Below are 16,784 nucleotides of genomic sequence, written 5' to 3'. Positions count from 1 at the left end.
AAGCAAATGGCGCCTACCGCTATTTAATATACTGTCTGTCATATATACGCCGTATATAATATACGCCGGTGTTCCCAGTGCATCAGAGCAAGCAATGAGACCAAAGTGACAACGAAAAAGGAAAGCAAAGCCGATAGCTTACTACTCACAGATGAGACAATATTTAGATATTTCCAGATAATTTTACGCTGGTAGTTGTTGTTCGAGTCGATTATGAAAAGCTCGGCTATTGATTACATACACTCGCCATTTTTTTCGAACACAGTCATCGTATGGCCTATAGTAAAGTAGCAGTTTTATGCTGATAAAACGCTACCAATTGGTGTTTAACAGCAGATTTTACCTGTACATGTACCGTTTCATTATAAATCTATATCTGACCACATACGAGTAGCACTTTCATTGCAAACGGGGTCATAACGATATGCTTAAATGAACAATAGGGTTTATACGTGTTTTCATTGCTTTGGCAAATATGAATCAACATATTCTTGTTCGATATCTGCTTTCATTTAATTCGTCGTTGTATAGCTGCGCCGCACAGAATGTTTCAGTAGGTACAACTTCGCCGGAAATATAGGCCGGCATAAAGTAAAATCCCAAGCGATATCCGCGGTAAGGACAAGTGTCCAAAGACTTTCTGGGGAAGTCCGCTGGTTACCTATACATGCTTCCGCAGACGTACATACGCCCTGCTGAGAGCCACTCCACCACACGAACACCGCACAAACCATATCTTCCTAATACACACGAAGCTTGACGGCTAGATAGCTGTTTGCTGGACTAGAACTACGGCCTAAGTCGACCCATCAACCAGGCCGGCGTACGGGTCGTCCGAAAAGTGGCTCGAAAATGTAGCTGGCAAGGAAATCACGCAAGGATAGGCCACAACAACGATAGCATCACTAGCGACAATAATACTAATAGCGGTAACAGTAACTGTAGCTACACCACGTCGCATACAGATGTACAACGGGGGCAAAGATGGCGCGCATCGCTGAAACGAGTGCCACGAACGGTCAGCCGCATACATAATAGCGCGTATAAAGAATATTTAGAAGACGGACAACCAAACGCGCATAAAGACCAACATAATAATCTTGCCTCGCGAGCAGTGATCTAGAGCTGGCAGGTGGCTAGACGGCGAGGTGTCTAGTGGAACAACTTCGCTTTCGCGCTGTCTCCAAGGGCAGCAACGGCAACAGCAAGTAGCGTATCAGAAGCGCAGATATGATAGAAGTGACAAAGAAATCACTACTGTTGATATTACAGCCGCTGCCACCGGCGGCACCACAGCCTGTCACATAAAGAGGAGCCAGCGACTCCAAGTGTCACCATGCTTGTCTTCTTTCGTGTGGCTTGCACCATATGGTTAACCATACGTCTGCTTGAGTCCACGGTGCTACTTGCCGCTACGACCACAATCAGCCAATCACAATGGATCAATTGTGATAGGCGCCAGGAAAATAATCGGACGAACCGACCAACGTAAGCGCCATATATAACAGTACAAATAGAACGTACGTATGTTTTAAATTAGCCAAAAAGAAGAAAGCTAACGGCGGCAGTCCCCTGATCACTGCAAAATAGTTCGAGCTAAATACTAACAAAAGTAAACTCAGAATTGCGCACGATCATCGTAGCAGCAACTGCAGTTTTATAAGCCCCGGCCGTAGGGGGCAACCATTATGAGACGACATTGGTTTCGAGGGTGGGAAGCTGTGCTATGCGACGGTGGTTCAGACACTGTCTGCGGTAAACAATACGATATGATATGACAATTATCTTATAACGATCGTGACGGTGGTGCCGGACATTAGCGGATAACAGAAGGAGAAAGTACTTTGCCATGACATGATTACCGCAACAAAGGCAGAAAACGCTACGCTTACCCATTTTCTAATCTGTTACTCATAGCGGTATTACCGCCACGTTCTAGATAACTTTCCATAACATCTTGGCTGATGGTAGTGGTTGCAGTATTCAATAGAGTTTACCCTCACCACGACTGACATCAGCTGTATCATTCACGGACACGGTAATTATCGTAGTTGTGATTCCGTATTGAACGATCTTCAGCAGTAATGTACAGTGAACATATCCTGATAGATAGATAGATAAATAAATCCAGATAGCGAGGATCAATGTATTCAAACAAGTAAATAGCTTGGTCAACGTGGGTCAACTAGAAGGGTTTCGTTTGTAGGTACGAAAGTCTCTGCCTTTCGCCAGGCAGCAATATTATATTAAGTTTTACCTTTAAAGTGAAATAGGGCCCACATTGAGGACAACAGGCAGTGCGACACCGTGTTCAAGCCTCGTACCTCATCTTTCACTATCTGAAAAGGCAACTAGGCCTTGAAGTTTAACTCTAAATTTTTCATACCCTTCTGAGGCAATATATCCGGGTTAGTTTGCCAATAGCATCCGCCCTAATGTCGCCCGGTTTTTTCCCTGGACCTATTTGTGTACAGTATATATCCTTAGAAATGTTGGCTAGAAGGAATGGTTCGTGTGTTGAGACTACAAAGAGATCCTGGACGTAAAACTTGAAACATAGACAAAAGTCTTTTCGAAGCCTGCAACCATAGCTGATTCAAAGTGGCTTATCAGACATATGTCGACTGTAATGAAGGGAACAAAGCCGCCTAAGCTCAACTTGAAATGGTCAATATTTATACTTACCATATATGTATGTATATACATTTTTTTATAAAATTATTTCTTGTCATATCGAATAAATGTCTTTTCTAGCTCCGTCATAGACAAAACGTTCAGTTATTATGCCCGACAGATAAACTTCATCTCCTGCCTATTTGTTATTTTATCTTAGGCTTACATCAATTATATGTGATATACATACATTCGATCTTGATAAAAGAGCAGAACTCAACAGGCGGCATGTGGAAAGGAAAGAACACACTATACCTTACCATCATCTAATCATATAATAGTAACACAGTCTGCCCTCGTAAGTATTAGCAGGAGACGTGCCCGAATTCATAGCACCTACCTTGTGTCTCGTAAAGACGAAAATCCAATTTCATTTTGTCTATGCTTTTTGGTCCGACCTTGTTTCTCTCCTACTTGTTCTTCCGGGCCACCTAAAAGCACAGATCACAGGCTCATACAGCCCTTTGTGCTAGATGTGATCAAAGTAAAACACACTTCTTGATTCAACAGTGAAGCCCTCGGCCTTTCAAACATTACTTCTTATATACTCAACAACTGAGATATATATATATATATAGGAGCTCAAAGGACTTGTATGTATCTAGCTGTGTACGTTGTGCTTACGATGCTGGTTAAACCTCTAATGTAAGCCTCCGCAGTAAGTTAACTTTATCACTAATTAGCGGTGTTTTGGGCCCAGGATCACCTTAAAAAGGTCCACCCGTCACGTCTAGTTATTATATCCTATAGACCGCGCGTGTATGGCCCTATGAGACGGAATCTCGTTGGTCAACATTAAGTGGATGACGGCTCTCTTAATTAGGAGATCTCGAAGAAAACTGTTTTCTCATATAATGGTGAATTGCAATGTCCGTATTATTATATACTCGCTTATTTTAAATCATAATAGAAAGCGTCTCATCGGCTGTTTTTTCTTTGTTTCTCCTATGAAAAGAAGCTTTTCTCGTAAGTAATTCAATAATTAGTATTTTGGAAAAACGCCTTTCTTTTTTTGGACCTAGTAAAAGTAGACCATTAATAATAAATAGCCAATTCAGCATTGTATGTTGTAGAATTTCCCATGTGTAGGAAAAGTTCCCACGATTTGCTCAACCCATTTGTACTCGACGCACTTGGCCCATAATTTCAACTTTTACATTGCACCGATAAAGCAAGCAGTGAATATTCCTAGACTATGTATTCCTTCGAGCCGAAAAATCGGATTTCCTCCTTGAGATATCTTTACGTATAAGCCGATATAAAATGGATAGGTTTGCGCCGTAATGACCATAGACTGGCTCTGGTTTCATCAAGTTAGGATCTTCGCACAAAAGTACGCATCAGAAACAGATGCATAGTTGATGCAGTTACATTTTGTCCGTAGAGCCTCTGTGTAGATCAAGTGAGGGGCAAAATGATCTCGACAGCGGGCATCCGGTACTTTAAGCGAGTCGTCATCGACCAACCTTGAACGTTACGTTTCAAGAATACCGACGTCATTGTCGGCTTGCCTTTTTGATTTCATCAATTTGCCCTTCGCGTTTATTTAGTACATGGTAAGGTTATATACAACGGGCCATATTGGAAATAAGACGGCTCGATACACCCTATCTGCAAGGTAACGTATAGCGTGTACATGATAGAAGGATCTGCACGTTTTATGTTGCTTAGCAAAGTCGCCGATTTCTTAGCCTAACATAGATTGATAGTTGCATTGTAGCCTATTTATGACCTCCTTAAATTTTGTTTTTCATCTCGCTCATTTTCGTTGTCTCTTTGATTCTTTCCTTCTTTTGTTCCCACGGTTTGCCCAACACATTTTACAGATTAAATAGCTCCATAACCTTAAAGCCTAGGAAATTTGAACGCATTGTCGTGTGTAGTCATCGCCTAAAGAATCACACATTTATGTAACTTGAACAGAGCGACTTGGAAGACCAAAATATCTCAAATGTATGCCGGTGCCTGTTGCCCATGTATCCCGCTCTTAAGCTGAACAAAAAGTAACTCATTTCATCAGCAGGGCAAATTTATTTTCTCTTATTTTTCCTACGTGTACGTTCTCTTTTGACACACATTCGTTTAATGCCGTTGATTAATTGGCAAGCTCAATTCAGGCGGTAAACATTTATTCTATAGACTCAGAATTATCTTGGGCGGCGATATGGTATTCTGACAAGACAAAAATCGATATAAAGACATTATCTGATATAATTGCATCAGTGTAAATAAAAAAAATATGTAATCAAAATTATTAGAACCACATAATCTTACCTATTCACTGAAAGACATTATCTTATTTCTCTTACAACTTAAACTACATTATTTCTTCTAAGTGACTAGGCCAGCTAAAAAAATTGGCCGGTTCGTTATGTTTAATGTTGCGTCGTATTCAACAGATTGTTCAGGCTCTAGCTAATCCTATTCCAATTCGAGTTACTGTATTTGTGTTCACTATTGTGGTCAGACCATAGCAGCGTCCAGGGCAGTCGTGTCAGGCTAAAATGTATCTTTACCAGTTGTCCTTATATCAACGTTGGTACTTTCTGTCCCTTCCCGACAATGGATAGGTTGCCACTAGTTATTATACTAACATGAAGAAACTACAACGAACGTTGGGGGTGGTTTTTACCCAAGGCTAAACAAGAGGATTAGCCGACGTAAGTTTTTCATAAACTACCGAGTATCGGTTAGTAAGCTCTTTGGTATATCTATATACCACCATCCCCAGCTAACGAGCGTCACTTACTATCACAGCGCGCTGATTCTAACATTTTTAAGCAATCAATCTTTGCGATCAATCATTTATATTGATACCAGAGCGGCAGAAACCTACATGAAGAACAAGCCCGTGTATCGGGATGTGGATGTATATAGCTAGCCCTGAGATGTACACAATAGCCAATCTCGAGAACATGTGATGAGATAGAACATTGGCAGATGAGAACGAATCTTCCGAGAGTTGTTTCTCTATGGAAAGACATGTACCAGATGCGATTGTCTAATGGCGTAATCGTCTGCGATCTGCCCAAAGCTGTACCGCATTTTCTTTCGTCTATGACCTCGCTTATGAACGGAAGACAGTTGTAAAACAGAAGAGATTCATTGTTTTCGTTTCTCGTCTGGTTGATGGGGCAAAGATAAGGCTATTTGTTTCCAATCGACTTTATTCGATCGAAATTACAATCGAAATTAACAGAGTGAAGCAAATCGAGGTGGTGGGCCAACCAGTGCTCAAGTGGAAGGCTTCAATGAAGACTGAACTGAATGAATGAGAGAAATGATCACCTCAAAAGGCGAAGTTCGGCGTCCTTTCCTCTTGCAGCTTACCAAGTAGAGAAGAAAATCTGAGTGCACTTTTTTCTGTATTCGATAATAGATTGATCGTTTCCTCTTTTCAGGTTCAAGTAATGCTTTATACACGTGAACTAGAAACCCGCCTTAGCAGAAGTCGTCGAACATGTGGAGCCGGCATTCATCATGTGACCTAACCTAATAATCATGATAGGTAGGCGGTGTCCTACTTATTTACATTTTGATAGTGGTAGTATTTAAGCTGTACAAAACAATTAACCCACACGTGGAACCAATTCAACCCAAGAACCTGTAGAAGTCTGTCTAAGTGATTTAACCGTCACAGGCATCATCTGCGTATAACTAGACAAATACGTCCCACGTGTCCCGAGCACGCTATTTAATTAAGTTTACCTACTACTTTAGTTGAGGTACTGGGCAGCATTTTGTTATGCAATGGCACCTGATAAGCAATCGTTACTTAAAAATCTTCTAGTGACCGAAATACACTTTGGATACGCATACAGATTTGTCTTTCTTTGCCAGCATGCTGGTTCACTAGTGCCACGATTTGTTAAAGGTACGAGTGTAATTACGTGGACGCCAAACGGTATATACATATATATTTGTGCGTATATTTTACTTAAAAGCAACTACCGCTACAACAGCTGGCCACCTTTGACTGGGTCGCCACCATAAATGTCTGTTCGTCACTAGCTTAACGGTGGAGTCGGTGAAGCTTATGTCCACGGTCAAACCGCTTCCAGCAGTAGAATAGTACAACGACGATGAACAGACGTTTAACTACGAAGAACTTTTTAGCATGACAGAGACATCTTGGCAAGACGTATACCTGCTGGCGCATCGGGCGGTCCCGCGATCCGCAGCCAAATGCGAAGAAGCGACACTAAACTGTACACGGCACCTTCAACGACTGATGTCTCTAACACCGAATCGCGTTTTGCCTATTGCTGGACAGTGCATGCGCAGGGCGACCTTGGTTCTTTCGTAATGGCAACAGCGACAACAAAGTGATGTTCTTCAAAGTGATCCCACGCATGAGACCATTGCACTGCGTCCATAATGTTGCGCCCATTAGTAACTTTCTAAGATGACAACTATTTTTTGTCTTTCATGGTGGCGCAAGAGTCGACCGTAATTTAGCGCGAATAACGAACGCTTAAATATTTTGAATTATTCGTCTGCTACCTGGGCCATTCGAGCGTCCATTAGACGGTTTGTTCCAAGCGTGAAACGAGGTGTTTCTACGTTCGGATTCGAGCTCAGACCGCCACGAAGGACGAATGTTTAACGGTAGCCAAGCGGACATTTACTCCAAATATACGATAGCATGTAATTGTTGTCACGGACCACGGTGACATGATATAGCAATGTCCATAAACGATGCTGGATACACCTGCCAACTAACTGGTTTTATCTTGAAGTAGGTTTTACCCAGAATACGATAAGTGCCCAAATACCCCATGGTGCAACGTCTACTGTTAATCTATTGGCCGAAGAAAAAAATACCCGAAGGAAGAAAGTAACTAGTCGCCATGTACATTTCTTGTTGAACCAAACAATTTATTGTAATGCTCGAAACTAGCGCAAGAAAATGTCAAATTCGGACATTCTATAATAACAACCACGTAAAACAGTCTTGCTACCTTAGCAATAAAAACACCATTATAGCGACGGTAGAATGACAAATAAGCATTAACACTTATCGATGCACTTATGACTGAAGAGTTCTCTCAAAGAAAAATTCTAGTAAAAACAAATAATTGTGTGTATGACAAACATCTATTTATCGTCACTGATTTTCATAAATATTTAATCATACCTTACCAAATAATAGGTTGCGGCTCGGAGCCACTGGGCGATTGCGTTCAACAATTTACACTGTTTTTTTTTTGATTGACTGATTGTTGATTTATCTGTTTTTGATACAAATTAGAAAAGTACGTTACGTGTCGAAACCTCTACAAACGAGTACAGTTTAGTAATAGTGGCCTTGTGGGCCTTCAGAGTGGAACAAGTAAAACCAGTTTATCCACTTCTGTCTTTTCAGGACCAGTCAATTAGGTCGTCCGTCGATAGCCACCGTGCCGAAATACGGTCCTGTATTGGCAAATACACAGTACCAGCTTGCCAATAACAGAATCTTCAAGAAAGTTGGTCTTTACTAAGCCATTATACAGCAATGATACAAGGGTATTTATGTATGTCTTTTCGCTAACCCAGTTGTGGGCTGGATTAGCGAAAAGATCATCATCATGTTGCAAGTCGTTAGATGGTTCCAGAGCATTAACTAACACTAGAACGCTCACAATTTCCAAGCTTTGATTTAAGGCAATTGTAGGTATGTCTAGGTATGTCTAGGTATGTCTATGCTACTATATCAGTATAGTTCGTAAAATAAGCTAGAAAACCCAATTGACAAGGATAATTAGATGAAGTTCATCTACACTACGATTTTTCCTCTAAAACAGTCTCAATATAAAAATCACTATATGTTATAATTGAAAGTAAGATATTAGTTAAAGAGATAAATAGTTAGCGGATGCAAACGAATTAGGTGGTTTTTCCAGCGTAATTTTAGTAGAAGTAAGGGGCCGAATTAGAGCTGCTAGTGCTCCTTCGACAGTTAATTAATTTTTTCTCCAGTAGCAGAATTATAATGAAAACTAACGGACGGGCCAGTAAGGAAGCGGGAGCAACGATGATGGTTTGAAAGTACTGACAGGATCGATTATATTAGAGCTGACGCAAACGTTCGCATTTAGTCTTCTTTTGCAAAAAAAAAAAGAATATGTTTTTCTACTCTAGAAAAGGTAACGCTAGCTTCACAAAGGGGGCAACATCCTCGACCCAGCTAGCATTGCGCTCTATCAGAGTGTGAAAGCTGCAAGTTTATTTGTGCTATTTACGCTTTTGATCGATTGGAGCACAAGAATAGAAACAATCAATCTATCTACCTATATAATAATAATTATAATGGTTTAAGCTCGGGCAAGCTAATGCACGTAAAGATCTACAGGTTCGCAGAACTGCTCAAGTGCCCTGACTAAGCCAGACAGCGAATGCTTAACGACATGAAACGTCAAGTGTTAGGGCATTGGTAGGCCATCATATAGCGCTGTCCTATAGAGAACACAGATGTTATCAGACAGATGACAATGTTTGATAGTACGATATCAGAAACTCGTATCGATTTCAGCTATGCTTGCGTCGAGATCGAAACAATATGTTACGAAAGAGCATAAGACGAAGAACAGAGAGGAGAATTATCAACAAAACAAAAATTATCACTTAGCATTCAAATGTTTATCAGTCAGTCAGTCAGTCAGCCGGCACGTCATCAATTTCTACGTTCGTTCGTTCGTCTCTTGGATGGATTCATTGAAGCCGTAATCGTTGTCGTCATATTGTCGTAGTGACTCTCTTTTTTGGGGCAATGGGCTGGGCCAGCCAACGAAAAGTTATCAGTGTTTTGGCAACGTTACTCTTCTTGGCATTACAATTACTTTTACGACTACAACAACGAAATACTTCTATATAAAGTTTCCTTCGAGTTAGCGCCAATAGCTGCTACCTGTGATGTTGTAACACTACAATGATACACTGCCTGTATAAAAACGAAAAATTTTAAGCGTTATGAGTATAGTCTATGAAAGGAATAAAATTACTGCTTAATTAAGTTAACCTTTCTTACTCAAATGTGCATAGTCTTTGCGCAGAAACTTACGCTGAACTTTTACCTATGGTTCAGAAGTTTTGAAGACTGGGCAACAACGGACCATGACAGCTTTCGATTCAGCCAAATGGACAAATCTAACCCTTCTCGTTTTTCTCATTCGACACAGCGTACACTGTGAACGCTGGATCCGTGGTGCTGGAGATACGGATTGACATTTCGAAGATCTCTATTTTATCCATAGCGCTGCTTACCTTGTCTTAGCACCCAGTTTGACTTTATCTTGCGCCCCTCTAACTCGAAGGCATATTGGGGCTATATAAACCGCATTGAACTTTGACGCTATTGATATTTGATAGTTCGTCAGTAGCTTATCGCTGTCCAGTCTAAACATCATCATCGAAGCCTTATGTCAATATAATAGCATAAAATGCCCGTCTGTATTTAGATATTCGACAAATCGGCCTATCCAGCCTATCGCGACTATATATATACATGTATTTACCGAAACAGTTTAGATTAGTTAAAATGCTCGGCCATTGTACTAAGATATAATTAGGAAGAAAGACCGTTTTTTTTTTTCTATTAGACAACACAAATCACAGCCGATTAACACACTTTTATAGAAAAAAAATCAAGAGTACGAATCGGACGTTATCTTAGCTCGTCTTAGTTAATCAGCTCAAGCGTTTTACAGCCCCCTCGTACCCCAACAATGCGGTGCAATTCGATGGGTTCATTTTGCTTCGCCTATGTTGCCGCTGTGTAGATAACCGAAATAAATGGACAATATTTTTCGCGCGGCTTAACAACTTATAAGAATACAACGCTGCTTTAAAAGCATAACAAGAGATAGAAAAAGAAAATTTTGAGAAATAGATCTTAGCTACTTATTCCATAGTGCTCTAGATATCTTTCGACAAATTGTTCAATTACTAGTATATAAATACGTACGCCAAAAAAAAAAAAAATCGTCACCATTATCAGCTTCAACGTTTAATGTCGTTTTCATTGTTCCTCCACGGCCGACATTGTGAAAATCTAATGTGTGCCCGCTACGCCAGTCGTTAATGGCTATTGAGAAAATAACAAACAGTTCGACGGCGGCGGCAGTTATTGCTCTATGCTCCGTTCGAGCGAACAAATAGCCATTGTTGTTGTGAATCTGATTTCCCGCAAAGCTAGACTTCATCGAAGCTGCAATTGTCCCTTGGCTTAGAAATTCTAGCGAAAATGGATGGTGAACGTCATAAAAAATAGAAAAACCCTATGACAATAATTGAACTCAGCTTCAATAAGCCCTTGCTCGTTTGTTTACATTTAGCTCCCTATGTTGTCAGCATAGTCTTAGAGTAACATAATACAGTGGGCTAAATAATACATATGTATTATACTTTTCTAATCGAACTAGGTCTGTATATACATTCGGTCAGGATGTCTCGGAAGCGGTTTGGTGCCACGCAAAAATTCGATAAGGAATAGCTCTCGTCAAAAAATAAATTTGTACAATTTTCACGTTGAAAATTTCAAATTCAGGTCAGGGCATAAATTGTGCACTGAATAATGAAGTTACCTAGCTGTACATGATAGAAAAATGGAACCAGCATACGTTTGCAAGTTGCACGTTAGAAAAAAAAGCCTGTTCGTATTCGAAATAGTGCGATATACACGAAAATGATGCGTTGCTATAATCGTAGAAAGGTACTTAATAACAAGTGGCGGGTTAGGCATTCTCTAAACACAAACTGACTTGGTATAATTTGACAATAGTCTGCTTTAACACGATCTGTCTTTAGCTATCATAAGTGACCATTTGAACGCCTTGAGTATCACCGAATGATGGCACTGCCGATAGGTGACGTCAAATGTACCTACTGCCCTTACTGAATAACACTAGCAACATTTCCAATGTTACCTAAATGTGGTGACTTCGCATAGTCAGAAAATCGGTAACGTCAACTATTATCGCCCCTGCAACTATCAGTTGGACGACGGCTTCCAACGAAGACGACAGAAGCAGCAGCAGCAGCAGCAACTACCCCAGCGAGAACGGCAGCACAAGCAGGACAAAGGATAACACCTGGACGCTGATTTCCCCCCATCAACACTTCATCGTCTATCTGTGTGTCGTTCCTCCGGGAGCGCTGTCTGTTCGATGTTTCCCGCCATGTCGCATGCGACAAGGGTTACAGGGGTACAGCTGCTTACTATCGCACCTAGTGGCCATGCTAGGATAGCGCAAGGTCGTTCGTTCGTTCGGTAATTGGACAAGCGGCACCAGTGACAACAGCCATCTACACCACTTGCTATCAAGGCAGCGGGGACGACAGCGTCAGCACAAACAGTACAAGCTGAATTAGACGACGGCGGCGGCGAAAAAGAAGCCACGGTGTAAAAACGCGATTCCAAATAATCGTTGTTGTTGTTGTTGTGTCATGTTACCTTGATCAGTTCTCAAATCGACATTCTGACATATTGACGGTGGCCAGCGGGCAGCAGCTAAGCTCCGTCGTAAACAAACAGAAGCGCCACCTAGCCGGTATTACGAATTTATAACGATACCAGTAGATGCTGACCAATAAAGATTATTTCCTACAAACAATGAAGAAAAGCTATACTGCTGCTGTTAACCAGAACTGTTGCAAGAATGAAAACGGTTTCTTCAACGTAAAAGGAGGTAATGCAAATGTATCTTCCAAACGGTATTATTCTATCTAATGTTCCGCTATAGCCTGATAATATTTGACAATGTTGGCAGCAGTTCTTCAGACTAAGCCGCTAATAGAGAATGAGCTGTCATATTGTTCGCCTAACTGGCCCAGGTAGACGAGTCACATGTGAGATAAACGAGGGTTGAATTTTGGAGGACAATGCTACTGGCAGAAGAACTGGCATAACTAGCCGAAGCAGTAACACTACTAGCAGTAATAGGAAATGTAGCATTAGCTAGAACAACAAAGCGGCGAAGACCAGAAAATATCGCTTAGACATCTTTTGTATCACCGTTGCCGTCCAATTTCCCCAATTTATATCTGACTGCTAACATTACTGTTTTGCGCATATCTTCCGCTCAGTCAGGACTACTTCTCGCACAAACATGTATAGATAGAATGTCTGGGATAAGTATCGACAAAATTCATCTTTTTCGGGACTCTACGAAAGCTGTAGGTAGGCTGACGAGCATTTTCGGTTAATCAAGAAGAGTTTACGTTCTTAATGAAGGTTCCTCCCAAGAACGTCAAAATACTACAAAGGGTTGATCGTCGGCCATTTTCCAGTGTTGGATCTTTTGTTTTCCTGACATGATCAGTTTGTGGTTTTACACGAAAAACAACTGCTTTTCTCTGAGTGCCCATTCGAAGAACACATGCCCGCCAAAATTGGTCCAAGTTTAGCTTACGTACACTGTACATATATAAAACAAACGGTTCGAATCAGAAACTTCTATCACGCCACAACCCGATATAGTGGACGCACGTATACGCATAGAAAACAATATCCAGAAATGGAATGGCAGCAGATCGTCTTTTAGTGTATATCTATATATGGAGTTATGCTGCCAGCTCGATTCTTCTAATTAGCTTCCAATTATCTAAGTAGCGGCAACAAGTGGAAGAAAAAAAATGACTATAATTATTATTGCCCAGGATATCTGGATGCTTCCGAGCATTACTACCGAGTCTCCGCTACTGATAGCGGTAATTTGGAGAAGGGCAAATTTGAAGTACATGTATGCCGATTTGAGTTTCCAGCGGCACGTACTGTTATACGTAATTTCGATTTCTTAACGGCTTTTCCAGCAGTCTGTTCTACTATCGCTGATGGCATAGGGCAAAGACGCGATACGCCGATCGACTCCATAGCTGGAGGATGCTCTGGTGTGCCACGATACGGAAACGCGTTAGAAATTAATTTTTTTATTGCAAGACAATAGCCATTAAGTCAACACCGATTGTCGACTATTCATGCCCACCTAACTGATACGTTTACGAGGTAGTAGCAGGCAAGTAGGCTTATCTGTCAACGTAGACATCCGTGTATCCGAGTGCGAGAGCGTGCGAACGATAACAATGACGTTGCCTGACCGATCCGACTTACTGTACAGCGTTTCGGGAGCAGACTCGACACATCAGTACGATCAGCGTTTAACGTGTCTATGCACCTTCGTATACGTTTATACAGGCACATTCAGAGTACTACGCATATGCGTATTGTGTCGTGGAGTTGGTTAGCGTCCCCTTGGGTTCCTTCCTTCTCTGTCGATAGAAGCTCTGTCCCCTTTTCCCCCTCCTGTTCCATGGTAATTGTGCTGGTTAAAAGGATTAGAATTTGGTATTAATGGAAGCAGACCCACTAGATGAACGTCGGCGCCACTAGGAATATAATTATTACCGCGGCCACGACAGCTAGTCATGACAGTTATTACCAGGTGCTGCCATAGCTTCTGCTGCCGCTGACAACAAATCTTGTTAGCGACCCCTTTGAAAGAGCGAGCGGCCACAGCAATAGCTACCCAAGTCTGCCCATTGAACTAGTTGGCAAGCCTCGCGTTTATCACCTTCGTCGTCGTTGTGGTCACGGCCTACTTCGTCCTGTTCGACTTCTGTGTTACTGAAGGCGCCAGAAGAGCGCCCTATTATCGTGTCCGGTTTCGACAGCTTGCTCTGCATCCGACGACCGTGATCAGCGTAGATATGAATATGATTTTTATAGTATTATTGTTGTTATTGACTTCGGCCGTCGTTCTTATGAGCTCCTCTCCTGATAAAGGGTGCGAAAGTGAAACTGCTACAGAATACGTTCCGCATAGTATCATTCGTCGCATCCGTATGATAACAATTATAACAATCATTATTATATAAATGCTATATCTGTACCTATCTAATACATGACTCACTTCGCTCTAAGTACATACTAAAAGTGTTCATTTAACAGAACATGAGGCCTGCCTTGGAGACAATTCAGCGTAGTGGATTTTGTGTCCTTAGATTTTCGTCTATTTCTGTTCGTATTAAACGAATGTCCTAAAATCTGTTATCGATAGCGTAGCTCGTTCTCGATAACACCGCTGCTTTGTACCGTACGAGAAATAAGTTATTCGCAGCCTGACAAATTAAGCTTTTCTTCTACAGTTTTTGTTCCAACTACACAAACACCTTGTACAAATAAACAAGATGTCCTGTACTACAATAATGTGCAAACAATAAAGACTGTATGTATTTTTGTAAGCATGACCGCCAATTGATTTTCCTACACAGTGCACTGTTGAGAACAGTGCGATCTATTATCGTTATGGAGCTCTCGTCAGCGTAACGGGGACGTCCACTACCGTGAACGTTTCTATATTTGTTGCTTTTTTTTTCCGGTTGTTTCTCTCCGCTATCGGCCTGCTATGACCCACCGTTTTGCAATTTGTTATCATCGATAACTTTCAATCTATAATGAAGCGAATTTGTCATTAAAGCTTTAATCATACTGACTGCCGATTTAAGCTATATCTCTAGCCGACTCTCCTCCGCAATAAGCGTAGATCATATCTTGATAGTCACTGTTACTTTCGGCGTTAGCGGCACCAGAACCGCTTCACAGGCCATCACGACGCTAGCTAGAAATTGCCTCCGCCTTTCCGTCGGCGTCATCTTTTGCTCGTTAGCTACAGGGTATTGCATTGGTGAATCTTGAACTAACAGAATACAACTTTTACTCTGTCCAAGCGGCTTCAGTAACGTGCATTATTACCGTCAGATTTTTCTAGCAATCATCAGACGCGACTTCCTTCGGTACGCACATCGTTTCTGATTGACAAACGAAATCTGCAGCGCATTTGTGTACGATGAACAATCTTTTTTTTTTCCTTTGGTTAGTTTATTTTTTACGCCGAGTCAGCGGAGCACAAGGTGCCATGGAAAGCACGAGAGAAAGACAGTCGTACAACTCGACCGATCAATTCGCATAAGTATGATCACCGGCTACGAAACACTGCTGCTGCCATTAAGAAGCAGCCACCCCCTCCTCCTGTTGAGCTGGTCGCGGCCTGGATCAGAGCCGTGTCGGCTTGCGGTGTGAGCGTCACAGGAACGCAATCACGGACGACGACCACTGCCATAGCGACAGCCTATCTGGATTACGGTAGTAATTCTAGTTAACTTTGTTTAGGCTTCTGTCGACGCCTGTTGCGTGCCTTACGTGCATTACGATTGACCTCGCTTTACACGTAGCATGAATACTTCAATAATGTTTTTTATACTGTTCCATAGAATAGGACAGGCCGATCTCAGTTCTAGTTTCACTGAAGTGTACAACTCACGCTGGCTCGAAATGAGATCATGTGAACTCCGTCAGCTAGAAGAGCAATGGCTATGTCTAAAAACAGCTACGTACGCTTGTAACTTGGTATTGTGTGATATAAGCGACTGATTTGTTTCTGTTCCTCTATCTAGGAGTGGTTTCTACGGCGTTTCACAGATTCTATACGATGTAGGCACCCTTCCTGCGGCCGAAGGGACCTATTCAAGTCCCTTCGGTCGCGGTTCTTCTGTCTACTCGTGTTCTTCTCACGCCTTCACGTCTCGTGACATGGCCAAGCCTGGCCTACTGCTCACCGAATAATTCAATTTAATTCACAGTCATTAGTTATGGAGAAATTGCCGCCTGGTCATAATGACCAGATAGGCCAGGCAAACATTTTGCAAAAAGAGAAGCAAAAATGCTGATCGTCCGTGTGCGTCTACAAACTACATGAACAAATAGAACGCGGAATGCTATTTTTTCAGACGTTGTTATGACGGTCAGCTCTGTGTGAACGCCGACGTCGATGGTATATAATTATTTAAGTACTGCATAGTCGTATGCATTCGAAGGCTCCGGTGAACGTGAGGCGGGAAAAAAATCGTGGAAAGCTAAGGAGAGACGAAGAAAAATAGGGGACGTTTAAGGAGCGACGTGCCTGTCGACATGAATATCGATATACTGAGGCCTATCTGTTAGAACAATGCGAAGTGGGTGCCATAATTAATTAATTCTGTATAGAGTATGAACCGATGACCCATTGATACACGATTAAAGGAAGTCTGATTCAATTTGCTTAACTTCGTTGCAAACAGGTAAAGGGGTGACGCGC

At 41.7% G+C, this 16,784-nt stretch overlaps 1 protein-coding gene across 5 annotated transcripts in view; it reads right to left on the bottom strand.

Moving 5' to 3' along the window:
- Positions 1-16,784, bottom strand: part of Culd (CUB and LDLa domain) — a 162,181-nt gene that overhangs the window by 113,849 nt on the left and 31,548 nt on the right. For 2 of the 5 annotated variants that reach the window (XM_086989518.1, XM_086989525.1), the window contains exon 1: positions 686-922. The exons of the other annotated variants lie outside the window; for them this stretch is intronic. The gene's annotated coding sequence lies outside the window, so the exon portion shown is untranslated. Of the gene's footprint in view, positions 1-685; positions 923-16,784 lie in introns of those variants that run through there. 5 annotated transcript variants of the gene reach the window in all.

The sequence above is a fragment of the Varroa destructor genome, unplaced genomic scaffold, assembly GCF_002443255.2.
Source record: "Varroa destructor unplaced genomic scaffold, Vdes_3.0 BEIS01000005.1, whole genome shotgun sequence".
Taxonomy (NCBI): domain Eukaryota; kingdom Metazoa; phylum Arthropoda; class Arachnida; order Mesostigmata; family Varroidae; genus Varroa; species Varroa destructor.
This window is presented reverse-complemented; position numbering and strand designations above follow the sequence as displayed.